We start from the raw sequence: 12,393 nt of genomic DNA, 5'->3' as shown, positions 1-12,393 counted from the left end.
ATTGACTCTTCCACCCTGGGAAAACGTTTCTGACTATCCACTCTGTCCATGCCCCTCATAATCTTGTGGACTTCGATCAGGTTTCCCCACAACCTCTGTCACTCCAGTGAGAACAAACCAAGTTTCTCCAACCACTCCTCATAGCTAATGCCCTCCATACCAGGCAACATCCTGGTAAATCTTTTCTGTACCCTCTCCAAAGCCTCCACATCCTTCTGGCAGTGTGGCGACCAGAATTGAACACTATATTCCAAGTGCGGCCTAACTAAGGTTCTATAAAGCTGCAACATGACTTGCCAATTTTTAAACTCAATGTCCTGGCTGATGAAGGCAAGCATGCCATATGCCTTCTTGACTACCTTCTCCACCTGCGTTGCCACTTTCAGTGACCTGTGTACCTGTACACCCAGATTCCTCTGCCGATCAATAATCTTCAGGGTTCTGCCATTTACTGCGTATTGTGTGTGTTGCAAGTTTGATAAGAATCGTTTCAGTGTAATGGTCGGGGCAAAAACCTGATTGGAGGGATTTAAACGTGGAATTCTGGGATGAATGGACATGAATTTTGACGGAGTAAGCATGTTCAACAATTTTGGAGAGGAAAGAGATTGGAGGGAAGGGCGGGATCAGGAAGAGCAATCATGGGCGTTCTCTTTTATGGAACGGTTGAGATGGGCAGTACCCGAGGAGAGAGAACCATGGGGCGGCACGGTGGCACAGTGGTTAGCACTGCTGCCTCACAGCGCCAGGGACCCGGGTTCAATTCCGGCCTCGGGCCACTGTCTGTGTGGAGTTTGCACGTTCTCCCCGTGTCTGTGTGGATTTCCTCGGGGTGATCCCATACTTTCCTCCCACACTCCAAAGATGTGCGGGTTAGGTTGATTGGCCATGCTAAATTGACCCTAGTGTCAGTGGGACTAGCAGGGCAAATATGTGGGATTACAGGAATAAGGCCTGGGTGGGATTGTGGTCGGTGCAGGCACGATGGGCTGAATGGCCTCCCTCTGCACTGTAGGGATTCTATGATTAACAGCATCAGCTAACATGGGAGCCAGGAGGACAGGCTGGGTGGTTGACAGATCAGTGGGAATGGGTTGGCGAATGTACGAGGTGTGCCTCATGGATAAGACGAGAAGGAGACATGATGGAAGAATGGAGGGAAAACAGCACTCTGGGAGGTGGAGAGCTGCTTCCAGGTTTCACTCGCTGGGGTAGGGGAGTGGAGAGAAGAGGCAGAGGGAACTGAACAATCTTCGTATCAAAGTAAACATGAATATCTCCGTTACGGGCAAATGTGCTTTGCACAATCCATCACTTCCAGAAAGAAGCTTCTCCCCATCTGTTCAATCCAAATCCTTCATAAACTCAACACCATGTTTCTCTTTGGACTGAGGGCTGTCCCCAGGGTCACTGCCCTCCCACCCCCTTCCCCCCAGGCAGCGAAGAGTAGAACTGGAGCCAATCTTTATACAGCTGCAAGCTTTTCATTGACTGGGACACATGCTATTCCTTTCCAACCAACCCACAGAGATTCAGCTTGGTAAATATGAGCACAAACTAATGCACAGCACCTAGTTAGAATTAAATTCCCAATTAAAATACAGTTAACAATCCCCCCCCCCAGCACCCACCAAACCCCCAGCACCCACCAAACACCCAGCACGCAACAAACACCCAGCACCCACCAAGCCCCCAGCACCACACAAACACCCAGCACCCACCAAGCCCCCAGCACCCACCAAACACCCAGCACCCAACAAACACCCAGCACCCACCAAGCCCCCAGCACCAAACAAATACTCAGCACCCACCAAACCCCCAGCACCCACCAAACCCCCAGCATCCACCAAACCCCCAGCACCCACCAAACACCCAGCACCCACCAAGGCACCAGCACTTGGTGGGTGCTGGCTAATGAACCTGGACAGGTGGAGGATCTCTCGGTGGGTGAGCATCTTGGGGATAGCGATCATAATTCTATCTCCTTCACGATAGCATTGGAAAGAGATAGGATCAGGCAGGCTAGGAAAGTGTTTCTCTGGAGTAAAGGGAAATACAGTGTCATCAGGGAGGAAATTAGACGGGTAAATTGGAAGGAGGCATTCTTGGGGAAAAGTACCGAAGGAAAGTGGAGGATTTTCAAGGAATGTTTGTCTGGAGCTCTGCATGACAACGTTCCGATGAGACAGGGGGGTGTTGGTAGGGTACGGGAACCGTGGTGCACGAAGGTTGTGATGAACCTGGTGAATAAGAAAAGAGAGGCGTACAGAAGGTTCAGAGAGCTAGGAGGTGTTAAGGATTTAGAGGAGTATACGGGATGTAGGAAGGAGCTTAAGAAGGAAATTAGGAGAGCGAGAAGGGGTCATGAGAAGACCTTGGCGGGTAAGATTAAGGAGAATCCCAAGGCTTTCTACAAATATGTCAAGAGTAAAAGGATGAGATCGGAAGGCATAGGACCCTTAAAAGATGAAGGGGGAAAAGTTTGTGCGGAACCGTTAGAAATGGCGGAGGTGCTTAATGAATACTTTACCTCGGTATTCACGGTGGAAAGGGATCTGGGTGGTTGTACTGCTGGTTTGCGGTGGACAGAAAGGATCGAGCATGTGGACATAAAGAAAGAGGATGTGTTGGAACTATTGAATGTCATCAAGGTTGGTAAGTCGCCGGGACCGGATGGGATGTACCCCAGGTTACTGTGGGAGGCGAGGGAGGAGATTGCGGAGCCTTTGGCGATGATCTTTGCATCGTCGATGGAGACGGGAGAGGTTCCGGTGGATTGGAGGATTGCAGATGTGGTCCCTATATTCAAGAAAGGGAACAGGGACAGCCCGGGAAATTACCGACCGGTGAGTCTAACCTCAGTGGTTGGTAAGTTGATGGAGAGGATCCTGAGAGACAGGATTTATGATCATCTAGAGAAGTTTAGTATGATCAAAAGTAGTCAGCACGGCTTTGTCAAGGGCGGGTCGTGCCTTACGAGCCTGGTTGAGTTCTTTGAAAATGTGACCAAACACATTGACGAAGGAAGAGCGGTGGATGTGGTCTATATGGACTTCAGCAAGGCGTTCGATAAGGTCCCCCATGCAAGACTTCTTGAGAAAGTGAGAGGGCATGGGATCCAAGGGGCTGTTGCCTTGTGGATCCAGAACTGGCTTGCCTGCAGAAGGCAGAGAGTGGCTGTGGAGGGGTCTTTCTCTGCATGGAGGTCAGTGACCAGTGGAGTGCCCCAGGGATCTGTTCTGGGACCCTTGCTGTTTGTCATTTTCATAAATGACCTGGATGAGGAAGTGGAGGGATGGGTTGGTAAGTTTGCTGACGACACCAAGGTAGGTGGTGTTGTGGATAGTTTGGAGGGATGTCAGAAGTTGCAGCGAGACATAGATAGAATGCAAGACTGGGCGGAGAAGTGGCAGATGGACTTCAACCCGGATAAGTGTGTAGTGATCCATTTTGGCAGATCCAATGGGATGAAGCAGCAGTATAATATGAAGGGTACCATTCTTAGCAGTGTAGAGGATCAGAAGGACCTTGGGGTCCGGGTCCATAGGACTCTTAAATCGGCCTCGCAGGTGGAGGATGCGGTCAAGAAGGCGTACGGCGTACTAGCCTTCATTAATCGAGGGATTGAGTTTAGGAGTCGGGAGATAATGCTGCAGCTTTATAGGACCCTGGTTAGACCCCACTTGGAGTACTGCGCGCAGTTCTGGTCACCTCATTACAGGAAAGATGTTGAAGCCATTGAAAGGGTGCAGAGGAGATTTACAAGGATGTTGCCTGGATTGGGGGGCATGCCTTATGAGGATAGGTTGAGGGAGCTTGGTCTCTTCTCCCTGGAGAGACGAAGGATGAGAGGTGACCTGATAGAGGTTTACAAGATGTTGAGAGGTCTGGATAGGGTAGACTCTCAGAGGCTATTTCCAAGGGCTGAAATGGTTGCTACGAGAGGACACAGGTTTAAGGTGCTGGGGGGTAGGTACAGAGGAGATGTCAGGGGTAAGTTTTTCATTCAGAGGGTGGTGGGTGAGTGGAATCGGCTGACGTCGGTGGTGGTGGAGGCAAACTCGTTGGGGTCTTTTAAGAGACTTCTGGATGAGTACATGGGATTTAATGGGATTGAGGGCTATAGATAGGCCTAGCGGTAGGGATATGATCAGCGCAACTTGTGGGCCGAAGGGCCTGTTTGTGCTGTGGCTTTCTATGTTCTATGTTCTATGTTCACTCTCCAAACTCGCAGCACTCACCAAACCCCCAGCATCCATCAAATCCCCAGCATCCACCAAGACCCCAGCACCCACCAATCCCCTAGCACCCAGCAGACCCCCAGCTCTGGGGCCTTTTACAGTAAAGGCAGAACCCTTAAGAGTATTGATAGGCAGAGGGATCTGGGTGTACAGATATACAGGTCACTGAAAGTGGCAACACAGGTGGGGAAGGTAGTCAAGAAGGCATACGGCATGCTGGCCTTCATCGGCCGGGACATTGAGTTTAAAAATTGGCAAGTCATGTTGCAGCTTTATAGAACCTTAGTTAGGCTGCACTTGGAATATAGTGTTCAATTCTGGTCGCCACATTACCAGAAGGATGTGGAGGCTTTGGAGAGGGTACAGAAAAGATTTACCAGGATGTTGCCTGGTATGGAGGGCATTAGCTATGAGGACAGATTGGGAAACTTGGTTTGTTCTCACTGGAACGACGGAGGTTGAGGGGCGACCTGATAGAAGTCTACAAGATTATGAGAGGCATGGACAGAGTGGATAGTCAGAAGCTTTTTCCCATGGTGGAAGTGCCAATTACGAGGGGGCATAGGTTTAAAGTGCGAGGGGCAAGGTTTAAAGGAGATATATGAGGCAGGTTTTTTTACACAGAGGGTGGTGGGTGCCTGGAACTCGCTGCCAGGGGAGGTAGTGGAAGCGGATATGGTAGTGACTTTTAAGGGGCGTCTTGACAAATACATGAATAGGATGGGAATGGAGGGATACGGTCCCCGGAGGCTAGGGGGTTTTAGTTCAGACGGACAACATGGTCGGTGCAGGCTTGGAGGGCCAAAGGGCCTGTTCCTGTGCTGTAACTTTCTTTGTTCTTTGTTCACCCACCAAACACCCAGCACCCACCAAGCCCCCAACAGCCACCAAATACCCAGCACCCACCAAACCTCCAGCACCCACCAAACCCCCAGCACCCACCAAGCCCCCAGCACCCACCAGACCTCCAGCACCCACCAGACCCCCAGCACCCACCAAGGCCCCAGAACCCACCAAGGTCCCAGTACCCACTAGACCCCCAGCACCCACCAAACCCCCCGCACCCACCAAGCCCCCAACACCCAACAAACATCCAGCACCCACCAAGCCCCCAGCACCCACTATAGCCCCAGCACCCACCAAGGCACCAGCACCCACCAAGGCCCCAGCACCCACCAAACATCCAGCACGCACCATGCCCCAGCACCCACCAAGGCCCCAGGACCCACCAAACCCCCAGCACCCACCAAGGCCCCAGCACCTACAGCAATCTGGAAGGTTTTTGGGTTTCACAGGGCAGGATTTTTTGGATGATGGGGTTTCATGTTCTGACATTAAGAGTTGGTGTGGAACACATTACTGCCAATACAGGCTGTCTTTAGGCCAGTTAACATCTGGCAGGTCATTCATTGGTGAAGGGTGAGATTTCCACTTCCTTCTGGGGGGGACATCCCACCTAGATCGGACTGGCTGGCAGCTCTGTCATCCCAGCAGCTCCAGGTTCGAGCTGTTGCCTCTGCTGGAACTACAGCCAGTCCCTGAAGAAATGGCCACTTTCTGCAGTGTAGGGACTCTATGATTCGAACATGGGGGCTAGGGAGGCCGGAAGGCTGGTCTGGGCTATCGGCGAGACCTGGCTGGCAGGCCCCTCACTGTGAAGGGGTGAAGGGGATGTGGAGGGCAGGTTTGAGATGCCAGGGAGTAGGGTTGAATATGACCTGGGGAGAGGGGCACAGAAGACCCCGAAAGGATGATGGGGGCAATCCCTCCTTGCCTGACACTAGCTCACCCAGTACAAGTGGCTGAACTACCCACCTGGAGCGAGGCTTCCACTGCCACAGATAAAATCACAGCGGGGCTTGGCAGAAGCACTCAAAGTGACCACTTAACTGGCCACTTAAAGGCTTCAATAGGTGTAAGGGTGGGAAGGCCACCAATCCCCTCCAACACTCCCCATAAAAGGGAGATAAGTCGAGGATGGTTGGGTGGGTGGCGGTTAGGCCATTTTATGAGCCTTCAAACTCACCGGAGTGGCACCATGTAATTCCTGCCCATAGAGATACACAGAATGGACGGCCCAGAAAGGGCCAGCAAGCCCAACCCAGCATTTATCATCTTTGCAAAGCTTTCCCATCCAACTCAACCAGAATAACCCTCTCTTCCCTTCTCCCTCACAGTTTCCCTCGCCTCTGTCTTTCAATGTATCAATACCCTGAGGGCTTCACATGGTTTTACCAGAGACGCTACCCGACTTTATTTACAAAGTAAAGCTAAATTGCAAAGTTTACCGTGTTAAAGGTCGACCTGCCTCGTCCTCTTCCAACTCAGCCCCTCCTCAGAGCGCCACAGACCTGAGCTTCCTCAGTCCTTACAAGCTGCAGCCCAGGCCTTACCCAATCACTGGCTGCACCCTGCGTCATCTCATCTCCTCCCTTACCTCTCTCCAAACGGGCCCAATGTCTCGGTTCCTAACCTTGCCGGCGAGCTTGCCAACTCAACTCAGCGGCAAATTTACATTCTGTTTTTCCTCCGGCAACTACTTGCTCTCACCGCTCATCGCCACGGTGACGTCCTTTTCCTGGCGTAGGTAAAGGAAGAGATTGAAACGCACTTTGAACTCAGCTTCTGACCTTTGCAGAAAGATGCAAGAAATGAAGAACAGGAACAAGAACAGGAAACCCATTTCCTGCTGTGTAGATACAGCCTTTTGTAAAGCAAAGTGTGGGCAGAGGTGTGTGTAGAAACACTGGGGTTGAGACACTTGCTCTTATTATCATTGCAACGTTTCCATACACGGCCTCTCACTCAGAATAAAGAACTTTTAAAATAAACTCTGACCACAGATGAATGAAGAATACCATCCAAGTGATACTCCGCTGGTGTCTCAACTAGAAGACAAAAAAACTCTGATAGCTGGAGCACTGTGACTCAGAGGGAAGCTCACCGTTCTGCCATCTACAGCTCAAATCAGGAATGTGGGCGCAGCTCAGTGCCCAGAAGTCACACAACCCAATGGCACATGGGCTGAGGGACTCATTCACAAGATAAACTGTGCTCAGCTGAGTCTTATTCATCCAGTTATACATCTCCCCAAGCCAACGTACCCCTTAACCAGCCCTAGTGTTTCTATATCCACTCTCCCGCAGAAAACCTACTCCTTGAGAGGAATTCTGGCCCTTTGCACATCCGAGATTTTAACCGCACCACCATCGTCAGCCGTGTCTTCAGGTGCCTAGGCCACAAACATCTGCACTAACTGAGATTATCGAGCTTAATCGTCCTTTCTGGCTTTTGGTTCTTAGCCCTTTAGGCCACAGCATTAGGCAAAAACCCAATAGAAAAGAAACAGTTTGGATCAGTATTCTTATTTCCCAGCTTTTACTGCTTTATCCTTCTAGGACCTACTTAGCAAATGTGACTAATGTTTCTGCCTCTACCATGCTTTGAAAAGTTAGTCATGGCACAAATCAATTCCTGCCTCCCAGACTGCCTGGATCCACTACAGTTCGCCGATAGCCACCACAGGTCCAAAGCAGACACCATCTCCCTGGCTCTACACTCAATCTTCAAACACCTGGATAACAAAGACACTTATGTCAGGCTCCTATTTATTGACTACAGCTCAGCCTTCACCACCGTTATTCCCACAAAACTCATCTCCAAATTCTGTGGCCTGGGGCTCGGCTCCTCCCTCTGCTACTGGATCCTAGACTTCCCAATCCACAGACCACAATCATTTAAGGATAGGCAACAACACCTCCTCCACGATCACCCTCAACACCGGTACCCCACAAGGCTGTGTTCTCAGCCCCCTACTACACTCCTTAAACACCTATGACTGTGCGGCCAAATTCCCCTCCAATTCGATTTTCAGGTTTGCTGATGACGCCACCGTAGCGGGTTGGATCTCAAACAATGATGGAGATGGAGTACAGGAAAGAGATAGAGAATCTGGTGAACGGGTGCGGTAACAATAATTTCCCCCTCAATGTCAACATAATGAAGGAGATAGTCATCGACTTCAGGAGGCATAGTGGAGGACATGTCCCTGTCTACATCAATGGGGATGAAGTGGAAATGGTCGAGAACTTCAAGTTTCTAGGTGTCCAGATCAACAACAACCTCTCCTGGTCCCTCCATGCCGATGTTATTGTTAAGAAAGTCCACTCTACTTTCTCATGAGGCTAAGGAAATTTAGCATGTCTGCTACGACTCTCACCAACTTTTACAGATGCACCATAGAAAGCATCCTTTCTGGTTGTATCACAGCTTGGTATGGCTCCTGCTCTGCCCAAGACTGCAAGAAATTACAAAGGGTCCTGAACGAAGCCCAGTCCATCACTCAAACCAGCCTCCCATCCATTGACATTGTCTACACTTCCTGCTGCCTCGGAAAAACAGCCAGCTTAATCAAGGACCCCATGCACCCCGGACATACTCTCTTCCGCCTTCTTCCATCGGCAAAATGATACAAAAGTCTGAGATCACATACCAACCAACTTAAGAGCAAAGCTTCTTCCCTGCTGCCATCAGACTTTTGAATGGACCTACTTCATCTTAAGTTGATCTTTCTCTACACCTTAGCTATGACTGTAGCACTACATTCTGCACCCTTTCCTTTCCTTCTCTATGAACGGTATGCTTTATCTGTACATCACGCAAGAAACAATACTTTTCACTGTATACTAATACATGTGACAATAAAGCAGCGCTTCGAAAGCTCGTGATACCAAATAAACCTGTTGGACTTTAACCTGGTGTTGTGAGACTTCTTACTGTGCCCACCTCAGTCCAACGCCGGCATCTCCACATCAAATCTTTCTAAACTGCCACCATCTTCTGAGTGAAAACATTCCTCTTCAACTCCTTCTACCAATTATTTTACACCCATCCTAGCCCCGTCCCCCTTTTGTTTCTTGATCTCTCTGCTAATGGGATTGGTTCTTCCTGTCCACTCTTGCTTAGACCTCATGATGTTATTGGGAAAGTGTTGCGGGGGGGGAAGATGGGGGAGGGGTTGTGGGGCTTGTGGCGGGGGGGGGGGGGGGGGGGAGTGTCCTGAGCCAATATTCATCTTACAGCTAACACTGCTGAAACGGAGAGATTTTCCAATCATCATTCTCATTGCTCCTTGTGGGATCTTGCTGTGCATAAGTTGGCTGCCAGTTTTCTCATGTAGGGGATGCGACTTGGCTTCAAAGGTCCCTCACCGACTGTAAAACTCTCCCGATGTCCTGAGCGCGCTGTGCAAACTCAAGTCTTTCTTTTCCTGTCACGAGAGGTAAGTCCTGTGGGTCAGCACCCACCCCTCCCCGTGCCCCACCTCCCCCGCTTACCTCACCTCATCCAGAGACAGACTATTTCCCTGGGATCTTGCTCAGAAGCCTCACATCACAGGCCCGTGACAGTGGGATCTGAGCCAGCGACCAAAGCTAATCCAGGTAAGGAGCTTTATGGAGCGTCTGAGAGACACCAACTCCACAAGTGGTTTGTGTCAGGGTCAAGCACTTCCGGGTCAGGGGCATAGGGACTCCACCTGGGTACCAGAGAGCTGGCCTCAATCCAGCATTCTCCAATCCCCCCAACCTCCCAGCTGCCATCCTGCAGATTCTCTGAGACAATTAGTTAACAGGCGCCGCGAGAGCTTTAGAAAATAATACTGATTGGAGCTTACTCACCTCACACGATATCCTCGGGTCCACTGTTTAAAAAGGAAATTGTTAACTGGATGAGGAGCTCTGCAGTTGGAAGGTTAGACTCACTGGCCACGCAAAGGTAAATATCAAAACACACGCACCCACCAGCAACCCACCAATCACACAATCTGCCTGACTGATCATGTGGGCTTACAACATACACAAACATGACACGTTCATTGACCTGGCTAACCTTTGACCCAAACCAAGTGGTTCACACTGACTGAATGAGTCAAATTCCAACTCTATTACCCGGAATATCTGGTCATTCTTTTGGAGACTGGTGAGGGGTGTAAGGGGGTGAGAATATCGCACTGCACAATTCCCAATAAAGTGCAAAATCTGAGGCCTTGACAAAACATTAGAAGAAATTAAACTTCTAGTCTCATTGGCTGAGCTCCTCACACAGCCTGTATGCCTCCATGGCCCTTTCATAGACATTCCCCTACCCGTGAAGAAAAATAATATGGACTTGCATTTATAGAGCACCTATTGAAAAGTATAGCACCAGAACAGGCCCTTCACCCCCGCCAAACCCATGCCAATCATGATGCCCTAACTAACTAAAAAAAAACCCTATTGTCCTTACCCGGTCCGTATCCCTCTATTCCCTCCCTGTTCATCTACCCATCCAGATGCTTAAATGTTGCTAATGTGCCTGCTTCCACCACCTCCTCTGGCAGCGCGTTCCAGGTACCCACTACTCTCTGCGTGAAAAACTTCCCCTGCACATCTCCCTTAAACTTTCCCACTCTCACCTTGAACCTGTGCCCCCTTGTAATTGACACTTCCACCCTGCCTGTGCCTCTCATAATTTGGTAGACCTCTATCAGGTCTCCAAAACAATCCTAGTTTATTCAACCTCCCCTCATAGTCAACACCCTCGAGACCCTGGTGAACCTTCTTTGCTCTCCCTCCAAAGCTTTGATGAAATTTTGGAGATATCGCAGGGCCATTCGCAGTCGCTGGGTCAAAATCCTGGAATTCCCTCCCTAACGGCATTGTGGGCCAACCCACAGCACGTGGACTGCAGCGAATCAAGAAGGCAGCTCACCACCACCTTCTCAAGGACAACTAGGGATGGGCAATAAATGCTGGCCAGCCAGCAACGCCCATGTCCCATGAATGAATTTTTTAAAATTCTCATCTAAACCTTTGATCATCGCTGAGATGTTCAGGTTCCATAAATGGAACCAACCAGAAGGTGAATCAATCACACAGTTCGGAGCTACTTTAAAGCAATTAGCTGAATACTGTGAATTTGGAGATGTCTTGAACAACACCATTAGAGACAGACAGTGTGGGTTAAGAAGTGAAGCTATCCAGAAAAGGCTGTTAACAGAAAGCAACATGGACCTAAAGAAGGCTTCAGGAGTCTATGGAATTAGCAGTTAAGAAAGCCCAACAATTTAGCTCAAACAATAAAGTCCATAAGGTATCGGCTGAAACCCGAACACAGATACAGGTTTGAAATTGCCACTGACACGCAAAAACTGGGCACACACCAACTGACCTCTGGGGCAAAGATGCAAAATGCAGGAATTGTAAAAAAAAAAGGGGCACATTGAACATGTGCCAAACAAGAATTATAAAAAGCAAGAACCAAGTGTATCAACTGGAAAACTGAACAGAGGGAAATGGATCTTCGTGGTTCAAAAAGGTATGAAAAATGAACAGAGTCGCTGTCAGATGATGAAATGTACTGGCTATTGCAGGTGTAATAAACCATTATTGGGTCACTCCTTTACTGGATGAACAACTGGTGAAAATGGAGGTAGACACTGGAGCAGCAGTTTCACTGGTATCAGAGAAGAGAAACTATGACATATTGCCTTAAAAACCTGAAAGATAAGACTAAAAACCTACACCATAGAAACCATAGAAACCCCACAGTGCAGAAAGAGGCCATTTGGCCCATCGAGTCTGCACCGACCACAATCCCACCCAGGCCCTACCCCCACATCGCCACACATTTACCCGCTAATCCCTCCAACCTACGCATCTCAGGACTCTAAGGGGCAATTTTAGCATGGCCAATCAACCTAACCCGCACATCTTTGGATCTTTACACGGGGCAAGTGGTTCTGTTGAGGAGTCGTATCGATGTAAATGCACAGCTAAAAGGACAGAGTGCAGACTTGTCTCCTCACATGATTAAATCCAGTCCTAAGGGGGAGAGCCTGGCTGGAGAGAATCAAGCTGAACTGGGCCGAGGTGAATCTCATGTTGGAGTCTGAGAAAGGTCTACCGAAGAATTTAAAGAAACACTCCACAGTCTTTGATGGAGAGCACAGAAGCATGAAAGAGATCTCAATCAAACTAAATATTAAGGACAAAAGCTAAACAAGGTGCTTCAAGGCTAGGTCACTGCTGTATGCTATCAAGCCTAAGGTCAAGACAGAATTAGAGAGACTAGCAGGATGGGGTCCTCAAACCTGTTAATATAACTGATTGGG

General features: G+C 49.4%; 1 protein-coding gene across 4 annotated transcripts in view; it reads right to left on the bottom strand.

Annotated features, from left to right (window-relative positions):
- cyfip2 (cytoplasmic FMR1 interacting protein 2) overlaps window positions 1-12,393 on the bottom strand; it is a 121,827-nt gene that overhangs the window by 88,627 nt on the left and 20,807 nt on the right. Inside the window, exon 1 of one of the 4 annotated variants that reach the window (XM_078231818.1) lies at window positions 9,920-9,983. The exons of 1 other annotated variant lie outside the window; for it this stretch is intronic. The gene's annotated coding sequence lies outside the window, so the exon portion shown is untranslated. Of the gene's footprint in view, window positions 1-6,529; window positions 6,668-6,791; window positions 6,849-9,919; window positions 9,984-12,393 lie in introns of those variants that run through there. 2 more of the 4 variants (XM_078231820.1, XM_078231816.1) reach the window with 2 other exon arrangements.

Source organism: Mustelus asterias, chromosome 16 (assembly GCF_964213995.1).
Source record: "Mustelus asterias chromosome 16, sMusAst1.hap1.1, whole genome shotgun sequence".
In the NCBI taxonomy this organism is placed as follows: domain Eukaryota; kingdom Metazoa; phylum Chordata; class Chondrichthyes; order Carcharhiniformes; family Triakidae; genus Mustelus; species Mustelus asterias.
The sequence above is the reverse complement of the archived record's forward strand: the minus strand, read 5'-3'. Positions and strand labels throughout refer to the sequence as shown.